The following is a 14,708-nucleotide window of genomic DNA, read 5'->3' as shown; positions in this document are numbered from 1 at the left end:
GGGCTGTCTGGTCACATTCGTGCTTACTTTTCTGTTGCAATTTTTGTTTGTCTTATTGGCTTGTGGAAACTCTTTACTATTACGGAAAGGTGAGTCTCGAACAGAAGGACGCAAGGATGGCAGCAGAGGGGGAACGTTCTTCCCTGAGGCTGCCCGTGAGTTGTTTCCTGAATCTCTGGCCAGACATGTTCTTGCCACTTATTCTTTTGCTCCTGTGAGCCAAGTACACCCCCTGCTCGTTTTGTTTTGGCTTCATTCACCAGAGTGGAGTTCAGTGATTTAATGAACTGTGATGTGTCTGCCTTCTCCCCCCCACAGGTAGAGGTCCCAGGAAGGGTCTGAGGGGGTGTTCTCCCTCCTGGACTCCCTGCTTCCTCTGCTGCCCCCTGATTCCCAGGTCCCAGGTGCCTGGAGACCCCACCAAGCATCTGCAGCTTCCTGTGTCCCATCCCCTCGTCCTGGCCGGGGCTGCTGCTCTCTTTACTTAGGAGGTGGTGGCAGGGCCTGGGCTCAGAGATGGTTTGTGCTTCCGGCTCTGGGAATGTGGATGGCGGGTACCCCTTGATGACTGTACCCCAGAATCTCAAGGTCAGAGCCCATGGGCCTCAGGGAGCCTGGGGCTGGCTGCCTCTGTGGATGGAGGAGATGCAGTGGCCAGAGGTTGGCTTTCGCGGGGAAGGACTGGCCGCCCCCTAAAGGCTTCGTGGGAAAGCTTGGTGCTGGCTTGGAGGAGGCGTGACTCTTCGCGGGAACCACCCCGCCTTACGTGGCCACTGCGTAGCCCATCCAGGCCTCCCCTGAGCGCTTTCTCTGTGACACCCCTCCCCTGGGGAAGTGCAGAACTCACCCAGCAGCCCCAGCGTGGGGCGGCCAGCAGCCAAGGCCTGGTGGGAATTGGCGGGTCAGTATCCTGACGGCCAGTGGGCTGGTGACTGGGGGCTCCTGCAGGCGGGGGAGCCCACCTGGGCTCCTTCCCTTCCACTCACCTACAGTTTTCCGGATCCCCTCCACCCAGGCCACCCGCCCTCAGAACCTGTCTCAGGCTAGGGGACCGCAGAGCCAGAGGAGCTCGCGCAGGAGCCCTGGTTCTCCCCCTACCCGCCCGAGCCACGAGGTGTAATCCGACGCTCCTGACCCGTAAATTCCGCAGAATCGGAACCAGACCCTTCTTGCTCGTTGCTGGCCCCCAGCCCTGGTAGGAGGCACCTGGTGGGTGGTGTTGGGCTGGGGCTCCTGCAGAGAAGTTGGCGGGGGTGTGGGGGGCCCCTGGGGGACTGAGGCCTTTCCCCAGGTGAGCTGGCCACAGGAGTCGGGCGGCCGTTCTGCAGGGCTGAGTTCTGTCTGCAGCAATCCCGCCAAACCGGCTGGAACCTGTCTGGCTGGGTGCAAGGCCCCTGGGACCTCGGTCCTCCCACTCAGGGGCCGTGGCGTCAGGCAAGGCCCACAGAGGCATTTCCACTGCTGGGCCCCTCCCTGGACAGAGCCCCCCTCCAGATCTGCCTGGGGGCCATACCCTGGGACGGCCTAGTTCTTCTACAAACCCAGAATGGACTCTAGAGTTTGCTGGTCGTCACTGAACACATCCAGTACGCTGGACACCAGGCTGGGGATGAGGACACAATGATGGGTAGCAGGATGTCATGGGGTTTCTGGCCTCCTAGGGGAGCCCAGCCTGGATCGTGTGTCCCGTTCTCAAAGCCTCCAGTGCTGGGCAGGGAATGAGTGGGCAGCTCTGAGGGCCGAGGACAGAGGGGCCGGTGTGGGGGCAGATGGGAAGGTGGCTCAAAGAGGGCGGCCTGCAAAGACTAGTTTGGGCCCGGCGGAGGCGAGTGCCAAGGCCCTGAGGCAGGAAAGAGCAGGCATTTTGAGACCCCAAAGGGAGGCCGGAGGGGAGAGAAGTGAGGCAAGGGGGGAAACGGGGAGTGGGGGGGGGGTGCAGGTGGAGCCTGGGGGCCCACCAGGAGTGCTTCTGGGTGTGCTGTGAGCGGAAGCGGATGGGGAGCCAGGCTGTGACCGTTCTTGAGACGCAGGCCCTGGGAGGGGCGTGGGCATGAACAGGCCTCACACAGCTGCCCTCTGCCCACTTCACAGTCGAGGAAACTGAGGCTTGGAGACAGGAGGGAATTTCCCCGGTTCCCCCAGCAGCACCCTGCAGCCCCCTGATACCAGGCTGTTCTCTGCCTCCCCCGACGTCTTGATGCGGGCCTCACGTGGCCAGGGCATCTGTGTCCCCAAGGGGGGGGACGGAGGAGGGAGGGGTTTGCCCACACGAGCCCCGGCCTGCAGCCCTGCCCCACCGTGTTCCGTGTTCTCACGGCTTGGCTTGATCAGTGTGCTGTCCGTGCTGGCCAGGAAGCAAGAACACGCAAGGACAGGGGACCGGCCGGGCCGCGGAGCCGACCAGCAGATAAAGGAGTGCACGCGGAGGCGTCCTCCTCTGCTGATCGAGGTCCGACCCCACTCACGAGGCCGGGTGACGGGACCTTGGGTCTGACCTCACCTCCTCCCGGTACTCTCTTGTATGGGCCTTCCTGACCCCTTCGGCCTCCAGGCTCCCAACTGGAATGAGAGGATCCTTAGAGATCCTTCCAGCAAGCAGGGGCTGAACCCCGGCCAGTGGCTCCTGGCCCCTCGCCCGTCAGCCCCACGGGGTGCCTCCCACCGAGGCCCCGGCAGCTGGGCTTCCGTGGGGCTGGGACCCCTGTCGTGGCCCCCGGGGCTGGTGCGTCCTACCCCAGGGAGAAGGCCGAGAGCAAGGGTCTCTTTCACTAAGGAAGCTCCTGTCCCCTCCAGACCTCAGTTTCCCCTGCAGTGAGGGGTGGATGAGGGGTCTGGGAGGCTGGGATGCATTCCCAGAATCCCTTGGAGTCCCGGGACCGCCCACGCCCTTTGTCCCGCGATCCTGAGAAAGGCCAGGCTGACGAGGCTGTGGGTGGGAGGAGGGGCCTGGCCGCTCAGCTGCGCTGTCGGGGCCCCGGAGGTGGGGGGCAGCGGCCTGGGCTCCGGGCCGCCAGGGCACCACCCTCCTGGCATTTCAGCGATGCCGCGACGCGCCGGCCACAGAGGGCGGCCACAGTCTTATTTTGCAAGGTTTCCCGGAAAGAATGCCAAGTGGTGTAGGAGGGGAGGCGTGGCTGCCCTGGGCCCACCCCCAGCTGGGTCCCTCTGAAGCTCGCTCCTGAGCAGCGCTATTGTACCTTCTCCCTGGAGGATGGGACCCGCTGGCGTCGTTTCTGGGCTCATCCCATCTAGCGGGTGGGGGGCACGGTGCAGGACCACTCCCCTCCCTACCACCTCCAGCCCGGCCTCTCCCCTAGGCCTAGGGATGCAGTTCAGCCTCCGTGCCTAAAATTCCACCCTCGAGGCACAGTTCTTGCCAGGTAAGGCATCACCTTGGGTGAAAAATGTAGGTTTCCCTACTGTGAAATGCAAGCAGGATGGAATCGAAACGGGCTCAAGGAAACCGGCCGCTTTGCTCCCACGCCTGGCTGCGAACACCCAGAAAAAGCTGCTTTAAACAAGCAAACCTGACAGATGGAGCTGGTCCAGCCCAGGGCTGCCTTGCCCAAGGAGGGCCCTGAAGGATGCTCCCATGGGTTAGGGGAGCGGGGACCCCAGATGCGTTAGGGCGGTGTCCCGGGGCCTTCCGTCGGCTTCTGGTGCCATGAGGTATGGGTGTGGGGTAAACGGAAGCCCTGAGTGCCCCCGCCCCCCGTGGGACCTCAGCCACCTTTGCCCCACTGAGCACCGTCTTTCAAAGGGCGTCACTGTGGTCCTCCTCTCAGAGCTGCTGGGAGCAGGGGCCGAAGCCGGAGCCAGGGCCGGACACACGCTTGGTGCTCAGTGAACGCTGGTGACGCCGTAAGTTGCACGTGGCCCCCAAGCCCGTTTGACCCCCGAGCCCTTTTCCATGGGGCGCGCCCAACGGTGCTTGGCAGTGGGATGACCCCCTTGCAAGAGGGTGAACTCCCCGTCGGTGGGTGAGGCAGGTCACCAGGGTCTGGCTGGAATGGCCTCTGGTGGCGGAGGGGGAGGCTGCAGTGGCTGGGGACCCAGGCAGGGCCATGGGAGCCTGGTGGGCCCCTTCCCACACGGTCCAAGCCCACCACGCTCAGAAGATATCCACACTTCCTCTGAGGGCTGCCCCTGGTCTGGGCCTGCTGGGAAGGCAGCCAAAGACCTGGCAGGCGGGGCTCACGGCGGGGCTGTTCAGTAGCATCCCTGTCGCTGTGACACTGGGGTCAGGAGGAAAGCAGGAACTTGGGAGAGACGTTCAGGAATCCTTTTTCTTTTTCCTTAGTGTTAGACCCTTCTGTTCTTTAATATGTCAGCAACCATTATCTCCCTTCAATGCCCGGAGACTCATTCTCTGACTCTTTCTATATATGTTTGTGTGTGTGTGTGTATGTGTGTGTGTGTATATATATATATATATATATATATATATATATAAAATTTATTTATTTAATTGGTTGCACTGCGTCTTAGTTGTGGCAGGCGAACTCTTAGTTGTGGCATGCATGTGGGATCTAGTTCCCTGACCAGGGTTCGAACCCAGACCCCCTGCATTGGGAGCATGGAGTCTTATCCCCTGAGCCACCAGGGAAGTCCCCAGTATACATATATATATATATACATATATATTTAAAATAGTTATTTTTTTTTAAATTTTCAAAAAAATTTTAAAAAAATTTATTTTTGGCTGCGTTGGGTCTTCGTTGCTGCACGCGGGCTTTCTCTAGTTGCGGCGAGCGGGGGCTACTCTTTGTTGCAGCGCGCGGGCTTCTCATGGCAGTGGCTTCTCTTGTTGTGGAGCACGGGCTCTAGGCACGTGGGCTGCAGTCGTTGTGGCCCGTGGACTCTAGAGCGCAGGCTCAGTAGTTGTGGCGCATGGGCTTGGTTGCGCCGAGGCATGTGGGATCTTCCCGGACCAGGGGTCGACCCTGTGTCCCCTGAATTGGCAGGTGGATTCTTATCCACTGCACCACCAGGGAAGTCCTATATATATATATATATATCTTTTCTCATTTTTTTTATTGTGGTGAAATTACACAATATAAGATTTACCATCTTAGCCATTTTTATTATTTTTTTTATATTTTATTTTTTCTTAGCCATTTTTAAGTGTACAGTTCAGTGGCCTTAATAAACACGTCCACATCATCGTGCAACCGTCAGCCCCATCCACCTCCAGAACTTTTTCCTCCTCGGAAACTGGAACTCTGTACCCATTACAACTCCCCCATCACCACTCCTCCCCAGCCCCTGGCACCCACCATTCTGCTTTCTGTCTCTCTGGGTTGGGCTCCTCTAGGAACTGCATGTGAGTGGGATCATACAGTATGTGTCTTTATGTGACGGGGGAAGCCCTATATTTTCAAAATATATTGATTAGCACTAAAAAATTATGAAACCTTTCGGACATCCATAACAAATATCGACGTTCTCACCCCTTGGACTTAACAAATGGTCTTCTTTCCAAAACAAAATTAGACTGCACATCAGAGATGAGTTGATAAGTCAAATGTATTCCATCCATATAACGGAAAATCATTCAGCCTCAAAAAGAAAGGAAGCACTGACACGTGCTACAACGTGGATGAACGTTGAACGCATTGTACTAAGTGAAAGAAGCCAGTCACAGAAGGCCACACAGCACGTGATTCCACACGTGCGAAGTGTCCGGAATAGGCAAATGCATCGAGACAGAAAGCGGATGAGTAGTGTCTGGGCGTGGGGGTGTGTGGGGAGCCTGAGCAATGACCGCTTAACGGGTCCAGGCTTTCCTCTTGGGGTGAAGAAAATGCTGTAAATGTCGATCAGGGTGAGAGGTGTGCAAATCTGTGAACAGAATTAGAGGAGTGAATTCTGTCACGTGTGACTTACACCTCAGTGAAGACACGTGTCAGTTTGCTGGGGCTGCTGTAACAAAGCCCCGCACGCTGCGCGGCTTCAACAGCGCAACCTCCTGTCCCCCGTCTGGAGGCCGGAGCCCACCCAGGTGTCGCAGGGCTGGTCCTGCTGCGGCCGTGACGGGAGGAGCCTCCCCAGTCTCGCCCCCGGGACTGCAGACGGCCGTCTTCTCTGACGCGTGTCTGTCTCTGTGTCCAAATTTCCCCTTTTTCAAAGGGCACCTGTTATGTTGGATTAGGGCGCCACCTTAATGACCTCGTTTTAACCTCATGAGTCCTGTAAAGGCCCCGTCTCCAAGTAAGGAGACATTATCACCCTTCCCGGCACGTGGTTATTGACACAGAGTCCAGGAGGATTGAGGGCCGGGACACCCGGAGGAACCGGCCTGGGGTCCTGGTCGAGGCCCTCACGAACTGTGCAACTTGGGGAAGTCACGTCCTGACGGAGGAAGGCTGTTGGCCCCTGGCAAGAGGCCAAGTAGGCAGCATCTGCTCCGTCCAGCCCAGCCCAGCCGAGCCCAGCGTCCGCCCGCGGATTGCCGAGTGAACACGTGTGGAATAAGCGTCTCACGGCTCATGGTATAAATCTTCCCTCATTGATGACAGTCAGTCACTGGACCGCTCTCCAGGCCAGGCCCCCTGCTCAGTGCTTTACTCCCGACCCTCCCTGCGGGACCCCATTGTCCAGGAGTGGGCTCACCCCTCCCTCCAGAGGTGGGGGCCCAGCCTGGCAGGGGTGGTGCCTCCCCAAGGCCGCTGCTCAAAGGAGCAGCAAGATTGAAGCCAGGCTCCAGAGCCTGTGCTGCTTTTTTCAGAGTTACTCATTTTAAAAACTCGTAACTTCCACACCGTAAAGCGCATAGATCTGGTGTGTAGCTCACACGCGCGTGGCACCCAGATGGGGACCCAGCGTCTTCTTTGAGCTCTGTCCTTGCTGTTGGTTCACCAGCATTTATCCTGACTCCTCCCTTTGCAGGTGAGGAAGTGAGACCTACGGTGTCACAGCAAGAGCAGGACAGTGCTGGGACTCAAGCCCCATGTTCTCTGGGGCCACCATGTGCTCCGTCTGGGTAGGATCTGGGCTCACCGTGATGCCGAGAGCTGTCTGCTAGGGGCTGTGCTGGCTGTGAGTCCCGGCTCCCTGTGCACTAGCTCTGCGAAAGGGGGCAGGTGTCCCAGGCCTCCACTTCCCTGTCTGCAGAAGGGGCATGATGACAGCACGTCCTCCTCAGGGGTGTCAGAAGGGTTAGAACATGCCTGCGTTGGGGAAGTGTTCCACACATGATTTTATTTAATTAATTAATTAATTAATTTTTTTGTGGTACGCGGGCCTCTCACTGTTGCGGCCTCTCCCGTTGCGGAACACAGGCTCCGGACGCGCAGGCTCAGTGGCCATGGCTCACGGGCCCAGCCGCTCCGCGGCATGTGGGATCTTCCCGGACCGGGGCACGAACCCGTGTCCCCTGCATTGGCAGGCGGACTCTCAACCACTGCGCCACCAGGGAAGCCCACGCACATGATTTTATAACACAGGTTGTTTTTTATTTATTATTTTTATTTTTTAAAATTAATTTATTTATTTTATTTAGTATTTTATTTTTGGCTGCGTTGGGTCTTTGTCATTGAGTCTCCATTGCTGCACGCGGGCTTTCTCTGGTTGTGGCAAGCGGGGGCTGCTCTTCGTTCCGGTGCGTGGGCTTCTCATTGCAGTGGCCTCTCTTGTTGCGGAGCACGGGCTCTAGGCACGCGGGCTTCAGTAGTTGTGGCACACGGGCTCAGTAGTTGGGGCGCGTGGGCTCAGTAGCTGTGGCCCACGGGCTTAGTTGCTCCGCGGCATGTGGGATCTTCCTGGACCAGGGCTCGAACCCGCGTCCCCTGCATTGGCAGACGGATTCTTAACCACTGCGCCACCAGGGAAGCCCCACGGATTGCTTTTTACTCTCATTATAAAGTCTCAGCGTGTGGTGGAAAGATCAGATAATGATCTTTATTCCTGGAGCTGCCCAGACAGTCTTGGTTGGGGGGGCCTTCCCCCAGCACCTCCACGGCTGCCCTCTCGGCCTGGATGGTCCGACGGCCTCCACCTTCACCTCCGGGTGGGGTCAGGAAGGAATCCTGGGAGGCGGCTCACAATGAGCCGCATTCTTCGGAGAGGTTGCCCCGTCCACAGTCCACCCCGCTGATGTATGCCTGGGGTGCAGCCAAGTGCACGCAGGGGGCAGGTCTGCAGCCCCGTGACCCAGGGAGCCACACGCATGCCCAGGGCTCGGGCTGCCAGGCGGCCCAGCTGAGGCCACCGCGGGTACGACTCCCAGTTGTGCCTCTTTCCTTGGCTGCGTGACTCTGAGCTTCAGGGTCCCCATCCTGAACCGCAGGCCAGTCCCCTGGAGAGGCCACACCTGAGGTCAGCCCCGAGGTTGGGCAGGGCAGGAAGTGGAGGCCTGAGGCTGAGGGGAGAGCTGTCACGTGGGAGGTGTGCCCACAGCCTCGCCAGCTGCTGGCTCTGGGACCAGCCGGGCCCCTCCAGGCCAGGCCCGCTGCACACCCTAGGCACCTGGGCCAGTGACCTCCCACCCCTCCCGCTCCCTCAGAGCCAGGACCCCTCCCTCCAGGCCGTTGGGGGTGGTGACAGCGTGCCCTGCTCCCCTGGGCCATCCGGTCACTCCAGGAGCCTCCGAGCCTCTCCCACGGCCCAGGCGGTTTTAGAAGGAAACTTGGGGAGGGGGTGTCGTACGGAAGGAAGCAAGTTGCACAACAGCTCCGTCCGCACAGAGCAGACCGTCCGGTACGGGAGGGAGGAGATTTCAGAGTGAGGTGCCGACCCATGAGGGTGAGAAGGGCCCTGGGAGCCGTTCCAGGCAGAGAGAGGGGTGGGGCAAAGGTCCTGGGGGAGGGAGTGTCGGGCGTTTGGGGGGGCAGACAGCAGGCCTCTGCCCACCGCTGAGGACAGGGCATACCTGTCCCGTTCTTAGGGCCTTGGGGGCCCCTCCACTAGTGATGTACGGCTATGCCATCCGCTGTTTTTAGAGAGGACGTTCTTCCTAAGATGGAACCAAAGCCTCTCCCCTCGACGTGAAACCTCAGCCTCCCTTCTAGGCCCCCTGGATCCAGAGCAAGCTGGCTCCTGCCGCCACCTCCTCACCGGCTCCAAGGTGACCATCGTGGTGGGGAAGTGAATGGAACACCCGGTGACCTAAAGCATCTGCCCATGAACCCAAGACAACCAGATGGGCCTGTTTTATCAGCCTCGGACGCAGTGAGAGGAGCCAAACTCTGGAAGAGCAACTGGACCCAGGGCAGCGAGGGGAGGCTGGGGAACTGGTCTGAGCGCTCCGGACAGGGACTGGAGGGCTTTCAGTCAGCCTGTGGGGGAGGGGAAACAGGTGGACGGTACTAGTGAGGGTGTTCAAGTGAGTGCCCAGTAACTGAGAGGAGAGAAGGGAGCTTGGCGATCGAGTGAACCTTTGCTATGCTTGTGGTCTGTCTCTGTGACTAGCGTATAAGCTCCATGAGGGCAAGGGTTGTGTCTGTCTGGTCCGTGCCTGTATCCCCAGGGCCTGGCTACAGTAGGTGCTCAGTACATGTTTGTTGAATGAATGAATGACTCCTGTGGGCTGTGAAACCTGGTGCTACCCAGCTCTCTGAAGGGAAGGCCAGTTCTGCTGGGGAATTGCTGTGTGACCTCAGGTCAGGATCTTGCCCTCTCTGGGCTCAGTGTCCTCATCTGTAAAACAGGGGACTGGACCAGAGGGTCTCCAAGGGTCCCTCTGGCCTAAGGCTCTGAGGCTTCCTGCGTCTGTTACTCACCCCAGCTGACCCCCCATTCACCCATCGCCTCAATCCCCCAACCCTCCCCCAGCCCCCCCAGCTCACCTGTAAACAAAAGGCCTTCAGGCAGTACCTTGGTGGGCTGTGGGGGCTGTGTCTTGGAGCAAAGACTCTTCGAAGGCCAAAGGCAAGGGGCCCCCAGGAGCCACGCCAAGGCAGACTGGTGGCTGCAATGTGTGGAGGGGACGCAAAGGAGTGTACTCTGGGGCCTCCAAGCCTGGACTCTGCTGCTGGCCCACCCTTGGCCTTCTCACCCTGTGCCTCGGGCTCGGGAGCTGGAGGGGGTGCTTGGACCTACGTGCTTCTCACGGGGACCTGCAGGAACCAGGGAATTGAGAAGCTGGTGATGATTGTGACCTCTAACCCCCAAACCCTGACTCCTGACCTCCAGTATCCAACACTCCCACATACATGCACACATATGTACACTCAGTGGACACGCACACAGTTACAGACACTAACATACACTCACACGGACGCACAGACACACCCGAGACGCCCATACATACAATAGACATACAAGCAAGCACAGCTGAACAGAGCAGACACACACACACATGTGCGCACGTGTACACACATGGTATAAACACACAGGCAGTCCCGCAGAAACACAGATATGTAGGCATTGGGGCCAGCCAGCCAGGGCACCTGCCCACAGACACATAAACACAGAGGATCATCTCACACGCATACAACAGAGACACAGGTGTGCACATCTGCACGATGCGCCCTCACACTCACGGTTGTGGACCCACGGATGAACGTGCCAATACTCATGTAGGTACACAGCATGGCCATGCCTGTGGACACTCTGAAAGACGGCCAGACCCACCCAGACGTGCACAGACACGGACACCCGAGGGGATGCCGGATCCATCACTCACACGCACGCGCGCACACACATGCACAGTGACCTGCCCAACAGAGGGTCAGCACCGGCCCCGTGGGCCCCGAGCAGACCTCCGTCCCAGCCTGGCCGCGTGCAGGGCCGAGGCCGGGAAAGTGGCAGCTCCCCAGCCCCCACCCCGGGGAGCTGGCGGTCCTCCAGGCCCAGGAGCAGAGGGGGCCAAGGTGGGGCGGCCCCGCTGACACCCGGGTTGCCTGCCTCTTGGCACCCAAGCCCTCTTCTCCTTGGCTGTGTGACCCTGGAGGCCTTCTCCCCACGGCCGAGTGGGTCCTAGAAATTTGGGTAGCAGCCTGGATTTCGATTTCTTTTGGAGAATGAGAAGATCCGTCGGGACTGGTTCCAGGTCCCGTAGGACATTTCAGAAGGACGGCGGGCACCAGCCCACCTCTCCCCCTTGCCCTGGGGCTGCAGCACCGGGAGTCTGTGCACCCAGACCTTATTCTCCTGCGTGTGTGTACGTGTGCGTCCATTCACCTATATGCACACACCTTCTCAGTGATATTTTTACAAAAATGGGCTCGTTCAGCAAAAACTGTATGAGACCAGACACAGATTTCCCCTTTAATATATCATGTGTACATTCTTACGCTAAAAAATATCTACCTTCAGGAATTCCCCGGCCGTCCAGTGGTTAGGACTCCGAGCTTTCACCGCCCGGCCTGGGTTTGATCCCTGGTTGGGCAACTGTCCTGGAAGCCGAGGGGTGGGGCCATAAAAAAAAAGAAAAAAAAAAAAGGAAATACCTACCTTCTGGCTCTTTAAAATACTACTACATTTTGGAACAATTTAGATTTGCAGCAAAGAGAGCACAAAGGGCTCCTGTCCACGCTTTACCCAGCTTCCCTGAATGTGAATGTCTTACTTAACCGTGGCACATTTGCCGAAACTAAAAAATTAACATCAGTGAATTATTATTATTTAAAAAAATATTTATTTACTTATTTATTTGGCTGTGTTGGGTCTTAGTTGCGGTACATGGGCTCTTCGTTGTGGCACGCGGGCTCTCTAGTTGTGGCACGCTGGCTCTAGAGTGCACGGGCTTAGTTGCCCTGCAGCATGTGGGATCTCAGGTCCCCAAACAGGGGTCGAACCCATATCCCTGGCAGTGGAAGGTAGATTCTTAACCACTGGACCACCAGGGAAGTCCCAACATTAGTAAATTATTGTTAACTAAACTAGGGGCTTTATTAGGATTTTGCAAGTTCTTCCACGACTGTCCTTTTCCTGTTCCAAGACCCTGTCCAGGACCCCATACGGCATTCAGGCCAAGCTGTTACCTTTCCTCCTGTTTTGTGACCTTGACAATTTTGAAGGGCACCGCTCAGGCGTCTTGTAGAATGTGGGTCCATTGGGTTTGTCTGATGTTTTTCTCACGATGAGACTGCGGTAATGGTTTTGTGGGGGAGACCCTTCTCGGGGCATCCCATCCGGGTACCTGACGTCCACATGATTTATCACTGCTGGTGTCCAGGGGCGGAGCATCTGCTGGGCTTCTCCACTGTAAACTACTGTTGTTGCATTCCTGCTCCATGCTCTGGATGTCAATCGTGAAGTCAAGCCACGCTCGAGGGAAGGGGGAGTATTGTGCGCGTTACCACGACCTGGTTTCAAATGACAGGGACAACACTCCATTGTATGGTTCTGTCATCGTTTGTTGAGCTGGGACCCTAATGTCTTACACTTCTTCTGTTGCTTTCGGTTTTTCCTTTTACAAACAAAGCAGCAAAGAACAACGCTGGAGCTCAACCTCACATTCAACAAATATTTTCCAAGCAGCCTCTCTGTGGCAGGCGCGCGGCACACCCGGCAACAGTGTCCGCCTCTCTCTTTCATCTTGTTTTCCTAGAACAAATTCATGGGTTGGGATTGCAGGGTCAGAGATAAGCATATTTTTAAGGCTTTTGATAAGTGTCACTAAACAAACCTGCAGGAGAGTTGTACCAGTCTGTCTGTCCCCTGGATTGGCTTCCTCTTCGTTTTCAACCTTTATTATTATTATGAAAATAACTCACATTTTTTTGAGATAACTGGAAGTTACCGAACATATTAAAGAATTATTATTTTTTTAGGTGTGATCATGGTTTGTGGCTGTTCTAAAAAAATAGTCCTTGGGACTTGCCTGGTGGTACAGTGGTTAAGGCTCCATGCTCCCAATGCAGGGGCCCCAGGTTTGATCCCTGGTCGGGGAATTAGATCCCACATGCATGCCGCAGCTGGGAGTTCGCATGCCTCAACTGGGAGTTCGCATGCCTCCACTAAGGAGCCTGCGTGCTGCAACTAAGACCCAGTGCAACCAAATAAATAAATAAATGTTAAAACAAAAATTCTTAAAAAGAAATAGTCCTTATCTTTTAGAGACACACGTTGAAGTATTTTTGTTGTTGTTGTTGTGCAACTTCCTTTATCGCAATATTTTATTGCAGTGGTCTGGAACCAAACCCGCAGTATCTCCAAGGTATGCCTGTGTATGATCTTTGCACACGTTGAAGTACTTACTGAAGAATGGTATGAGTTTGGGGTCTGCTCTAATATAATATGGGAGGGGAGGGGAGGGGAGGAGGGTGCCTGAAAGGAGGCTCTTCCTGAGCTGGACTGTGGAAGCTGGGGGTGGGGACACCAACCTTCATCACATGACTCTCTATAAAAACCAAAAGTTTGTTTTCAAAAATTTACACACATGATATAAATCAATAGCTTAGCTGAGAGTCCACGTTCTTGTCCCTCCCAGGGTTAATTTCAGCAGTTTGGTGTCTGCGCCTCTAGAACTTCTCTGTGCAAATACTGTGTATGTTGTCTCTGTATCCACTTAAGACAGGAGGGAGCTACCAAGACACACACCATTTTCCTACCAGCTTTTAAACTTCACCTTACGTTGCAGACGGCTGGCCGCTTCAACCCTCTCATTCTTTACTAGCTTCGCGGTGCTCCCCTGTATCAAAGAACCATCATTTATTTATCGGATCCTCCGGTGGTGGCCAGCTGGCATGTCTCCGCGGTTCTGCTCTTGAGAACAGGGACGCATCCTTGTGTGTAACATACCTTTGTGCACGTGAGCAACTCCACACCTGTCTTTCTAGAGGGAATCACTAGGTCAAAGGGTGTGCATGCTTAAAATTTTAATCGAATGGCGAAATTGCCCTCCTGCCGGACTTTGTATGTCCAGTGCCTGTCATTCTCTTCAAGTGCATTTTTGAGGACTGTTGTCATTCGGTGTCTGCAGGAGTCAGAGCTGGAAGGGGCCTCCATGATCCTCTGATCTCCTTCCAGGGCAGCCGCACCTGAGCCCCGGGGAAGGGCGGGGCCCGCCTGCCCACAGCACCCTTGGCCGGGGTCGGGTAGGGCAGTGGTTATGGATATGCTGCCCACGTCTGAATTAGGCCTCACCGTTTACTGGTTGTACGACCTTGAATGCTGTCCTCGACCTTCCTGGGCCTCAGTTTCCTCACCTGTAAGCTGGGAGTAATACTAACCCCAGGCGGCAGTCAGGGAGGGGCTAGTAAGCTGCATTTGGACCATTTGGGGTGGCTTTGGGGGACTGCTGGGGGATGGGAGGTTAACAGTGACCCCCATCAGGCACCACTTGGCACTGCCAGAACTGCCTTCCAATGGTGGTAGTTGGGTTCAGTGCGCTTATATGTGATGGAACCTAGCATCCAGCCTAGGGCACACTGACAGCGCTCCATGACCATGGAACCCCGAGAGCCGACGTGATGGCTGACAGGGGCTAGACCAGGACCAGGGAGACCCACCTTCCTGAGAGACTGGCCAGGACAGGGAGGCCCGACCGAGAGGAAAAGAGGGGACCCAAGGAAGAGGGCCGACCTGGCCCCCCGCTTGTTATTGTAAATAAAGTTTTATTGGAACACAGCCTCGCCCACGTACTTATGTATTGTCTATGAAGCCTCCACGGGACAACAGCAAGAGGGGGTTAACTTGCGACAGAGACCACGGAGCCTGCAAAGCCTAAAATACAAGCTCACCAACCCTGACATAGAGGTTCTAGGCATAATAAAAGCTGAAAGTTTCGGAGCAGTTACTGTTTCAGATACCAAACTAGACAC

General features: G+C 56.4%; 1 long non-coding RNA gene across 1 annotated transcript; it reads left to right on the top strand.

Moving 5' to 3' along the window:
* The first annotated feature begins 3,215 nt into the window (after positions 1-3,215).
* Positions 3,216-14,505, top strand: LOC132414515 (uncharacterized). Its single transcript, XR_009516964.1, has 4 exons — positions 3,216-3,380; positions 3,786-3,861; positions 13,071-13,102; positions 13,562-14,505. It is a non-coding gene; the product is annotated as an uncharacterized lncRNA (long non-coding RNA).
* Positions 14,506-14,708: the final 203 nt, after the last annotated feature.

Source organism: Delphinus delphis, chromosome 19 (genome assembly GCF_949987515.2).
Source record: "Delphinus delphis chromosome 19, mDelDel1.2, whole genome shotgun sequence".
NCBI classification, from domain to species: domain Eukaryota; kingdom Metazoa; phylum Chordata; class Mammalia; order Artiodactyla; family Delphinidae; genus Delphinus; species Delphinus delphis.
Note: the sequence above shows the minus strand (reverse complement) of the source record. Positions and strands in the feature narration are given on the sequence as shown.